This window comes from Sciurus carolinensis, chromosome X, assembly GCF_902686445.1.
Source record: "Sciurus carolinensis chromosome X, mSciCar1.2, whole genome shotgun sequence".
Taxonomy (NCBI): domain Eukaryota; kingdom Metazoa; phylum Chordata; class Mammalia; order Rodentia; family Sciuridae; genus Sciurus; species Sciurus carolinensis.
This window is the reverse complement of record NC_062232.1, coordinates 16764835-16770041: the sequence shown is the minus strand read 5'-3', so window position 1 is coordinate 16770041 and position 5207 is coordinate 16764835.

Genomic DNA, 5207 nt, shown 5'->3' with positions numbered 1-5207 from the left:
TTGGTGTAAGCATTTTCACTAATCCTTATACATTTTTTGTTGCTGTGAAGTGTGAAATAAAAATGATCAACATCACTGGATAACTAAAAAAAAACAGTTTTCAACCCAATTCAAGATCTTTAAGGGACTGAGGGAATACCCAGCATAGAGCACATGCCTAGCATGCTCAAGGCCCTCGGTTTGATCCCCAGCGGCAGAAAAAAAGTTTTCATGGTCATGTTCTGTGCTAATATTATCAAAGTCTGGAGTGAAGCTAGTTGAATTCCAAAGAATGTAGCAACATTTTAATTTATTATGTTACTGACACCATGCACTTCATCTGACAAAATTTTCAAGAGCTGAGAAACCAGGTTAAAAACTAAAACCCACAATGAGTCAGGCCATTGTTACACAAGTAAAACATGGATTGGGGATTATGAAACACTGAAAATAAGAAAAATAACCCCATCCCTACCCACCAGCAAGATGCTGGGATTGAACCCAGAATTCTATGTGCTAGGGAAGCACTCTACCACATAGCTATAGCCCCAACTCCTAACAAGATACTTGGTGAAGGTAAAGCAAGCAGGTTACTTTGTTAGGAGCAAAAATTAAACATTTCTACAGGAAGTTTGCAAATAAGAAAATTCACAAAGGGACATGGACAAATCAGATGAATTAGCATCTTATTTGGAGGGTGGGTTTGTGGTACTGTGTTAACATAATGGGCTTCTATACTAGAAACAATAGGAGCCTTTCAAATTACCAGGAAAAAGAAGTAAACAAATGTTTTCTCTCTCAAGGACTGAAAATGAAATAAAAGGCAAAAAGTTTTCTCCTTAGACATGTGGACTCCTTTTATTAATTAAATTGACCTATATTCCCCAAATTCACTATTTTCCACAATAATGAAAATGATAGTTGGTAAGAACCACCATAGACTAATATCCAAGTTTATAGTTTTCCAAAGAAGTTGTAGGATACCTGAAAAATAATACTCTTTATCTCTGTGTTCTCTAGGATATAAGTCCTGGGCTCTCCAGTGGAAAGGGATTTTGTCCTGCATTCCTTTGTATCAGTATCTGTTATGGCATCCTAAATTAGAAGGCAGTCATATGTAAAGTATGATCCTGGGTGACATTTAATACAGCTTTGGGATTTATTGGTGGGTTAAAGAGCATGAAATGAAAACAGGCTTACAGAGTCAATTCTCTACCAGGAACCTGCTAGAATGGCAAGTAACTAAGAGGGCAATGCTGGCAAAAATAAAAGGGTAACTAAAGGCGAAGAGCCTTGTAAGATATTTTGAAGATTATGTTTTGGAAACTGGGCCTCTTAGAGGAAAACAACTACATGCTGACTATGGTTAAATATATGAAGTTAATCAAGCAATTTACAATATAATACTTTGTTTTCTGATCCATCTTAGAGCTTAGCCTTTAAGGCCCAGTGTTATCAGGAGGAAAGCTTTTATGAGGCTTTTGTACCCACTTTGGAGAAATCCCCTAAGTGTAAAACAACATCAGCCCCAAGAAGTTTCAACTCAATTACAAACTAAAAAAACTAAAAACTGAACTATAGAGCAAAATTGTACAGCTTTAAATCACCAGGCAAGAAAATGTGGGAAAATTATTGAAAATAAAACAATGGAAAAGAAAAAAAGTTCATGTAAGCAACACCCCTGTAAAGATAACTTAAAAATTTGTATTTTATTAAAATATCATGCCTCACAATCATTTGGGAGGAACACTATTTCAGGACTAAGGACTTGCCAATGATTACATCAGGATATTTCTGGGTTTGTTTTTTAAAACAACTGTTATTTGCTAAGTTTATGATGCCCCTAAAAGACTTATAAAATCAATTTTTCATGCTATTAAAGTAAGAAATACTTGAGTTTGTCCACACAGACTAAAGACATCTGCTACTTATCTGATTACAGGGTTGACAGTACAGCCATAGTCTATCATTGTCCAACCACAGTCCAGGATCATCAATTGCATAGATTCCATGGGGTAGTTTTTTCTAGGGAAAGTAGAGTCTTTTTCACAGAAATGCAGAAGAAACAATTCTGATCAACCTAATAATTTATTAATGCCTTAGACTCATGCTACCTCTTCCTAGGAGTCTTCTTCCCTCTGGGTACCCAGCAGGGCTTAGAATAGATGACACTTATCACTGCTCCTTGAGGCAAGTGACTGCTCAGCATCAACTAATAGCACTGACCATACCCTGGGAAACCAACTACCACCTCCCACTAGTAATGAAGTAGCTTCCTCCCTGTGGTAGGCATGGCTTCTCCATCAGAGTCTGCAGGTGGCCTTGTCTGCTCCTAGAATCCTATCTGTCAGTTTGACTGGGGCCATGTTTGTTTTCTTGCTCTTTCTGTGTATTGTCACCTCAGGGTGACCTTGTGCTTCATGCCATCACTTTCCTTTGTGTTTCCAGTCTGGGCTTCAAGCCAGTCAGCTGTTACCCACAGCTCAGACTGATAGGCAGCCCACACTCTTATTGAACCCACCCCCATCATCATTGCCTTTGTTGTCCCACCTATCAAAGGCCACCAAATGCCCTTCCTCATAATATTCTCCCAGAACCCTATTTCCTCATCAGCTCTTTCTTTTTTGTGGTTCACATCTGCCTGAAAATGTTTCAGTAGTTTCCAGATGGTTATCAACATAATAGCTAATGTGTATTAAGTACTTATGAGGAACCAGGCATTAAGTTCAACTCTTTATATACATTATTATCTCATCTAAGTCTTACAACCACCCTATAAGGTAGATATGATTATTCCTGTTATCATTTTTTTTACTTCTTTCTTTCTCTTTTTGAGATAGGGTCTCACTACATTGACCTTCCTGATCTCAAACTCCTGGGCTCAAGCAATGTTCTTGCCTCAGCCTCCCAAGTAGCTGGGCCTACAGGCATGTACCACCACACCCAGTTTATTAGTTTCTTTTTATATTGAGAAACTAAACCTCAGAGAAGTTAAGTTGTCCAAAGCCACATAACTAGGCCAGGGAACCAGGCTCCAGACCAATTTCTTAATCTTCTGGGGGTTCCTGCTGTGTTCTCTGAGGCCCTCACAGTCTCTACAAGAATGATTGAATTTGGTGTTTCTTTTGGATTATAAACTGAACAATAATCAGTATAAGCATTTTCTGGATAGTCAAAGTCAGTGGTTCTCAGTACTGACTGAACATTAAAAAGCTTTTTAAAAATGATAACGCCCTTGGGCTGGGGAGATAGCTCAGTCGGTAGAGTGCTTGCCTTGCAAGCATAAAGCCCTGGGTTCGATCCCCAGCACCGCAAAAAAAAAAAAAAAAAAAAAAAAAAAAAAAAAAAAATGATAATGCCCCACCCTGAGAGACTTCTAATTTACTTACAGTTTAATGTACATTCCAAAATGAATCCAGGATTGAGACTCACTGATCTGAACAATTAGCTAGTAACCGAATCCTACTCACAAATGAAATGTAAGCATTTCAGTTTGTGTTCAAACTGATCACCTTGGCAACCTGCATTTAACGGTGAGCTCTTGCTAAGCAAAGACCAAGTGAGTCACAGCACACTGTATGAAGGAGAACTTTCTGAAGAGTTTTTGGAGAAAAATGTCTGGGAGAATTGTGTCATCCCACACCATACCATGCTGAAACCGAAAACGTTCACCCCAGCTGTTAGTATCACTTGTATCTTTATAAGCAGTAAGTTCATTTCAGCAAAACCATTCCCTTCCCATTAAATCACTGTCATTCATTTGAATTTTATTAGTTTGGTAATTTTGTTTGCATTTGATTTGTAAATGTGTATTGGGTACTTGGAAGGCTGAGGCAGGAGAATTACAAGTTCAAGGCCAGCCTCAGCAACTTAGTGAGACCCTAAGCAACTTAATGAGACCCTGTATCAAAATAAAGAGGGCTGGGGATATAGCCTCAGTGGTAAAAGCACTCCTTGGATTAAATCCCCAGTACCCCACCCCCTAAAAAAGTATACAACTAAATGTGAATATTTCATGCTTACTGCTCCAATACAACAAGCCACCAAACCTGGCTTAGTTGTATACTTATAGTAAAATAATTTCAATCACCACTGGAGGTCTGTGAGAATTTTAGTTATTTTTAAAGGGGTACATGTTACTGAAGTTTGAGAAACATTGCCATAACCATTTTACAATACTTCCTGCTTCTGTTTGGTTTTAAAAAGAAGGTGTGGACTAGGGCTGTAGCTCAGTGGTAGAGTGCTTGCCTAGCATGTGTAAGGAACTGGGTTCGATTCTTAGCACCACATAAAAATAAATGAATAAAATAAAGGGATTGTGTCTACCTAACTAAATATATATATATATATATATATATATATATATATATAAATTTTTTAAAGTGTCAGGGGCTGCGGATGTACCTCAATAGTAGAGCGAATGCTTAGAATAAAAAACACCCTATGTTTGATTTACAGCACTGAAAAAGAAAAAGCACCTAAGGTTATCAGAGGTAAGATTTGATCAGATTCAGATTTTATTTTTTGGCAAAAATATTTGATAGGTAATTTTTTTCCATCAGGAGGTGAATAATGGCTGACATCTCTTTCTAGGCCCATTGACTCATTAGAAGTTACAAAATGATGATATTCTCTTTCTAGCCTTTGTCATTTATGAGCTAGGATACTTCTATAAAGAAAACTTTCCCTCATCTTATATATTTTTTTAACCCCGAGGTACAGCTCACCCAGAAAAGACATGATTTATTCCTCCCTTTTATTTAGTAGCTTTCAAAAGAATGAATTGGGTTCCCCAGCATCTTCCAATTAGCCTTTTTTTCCTTTCAAGTATCATTATTAACGCATGGACTTTTAACATTTCCTGTGTCTTAATTCATTGCCATTATTTTTCTTATCAAAACTCAGATTTCCCTAATGGTCCAGTGAGAACTTTTTCAAGTTGGCTCCAGAGTCTTTTGGATGGAACCCCAGAAGCCTTTGTTAGCTTCCTGCTGTTAAGTTGTCCCAGGCTCATCTTGTACACTTCCTTCCTCAGACCTGACATCAATGACTAGGTAATTCCAAGCTTCAGAGTTTCCCAGGGGAAACAACATTTATTGAGAGCAGGTGGTGTTCACAGCTCTTTGTTTTGATGACATGGGCACAGCAGGGAGATCCTTTTAAAGGGGCTTGAGTGGTAGTGCTCACTTCAGGCCTTGCTGAGGGAGGGTTCCGCCAGCTGTGGGTCA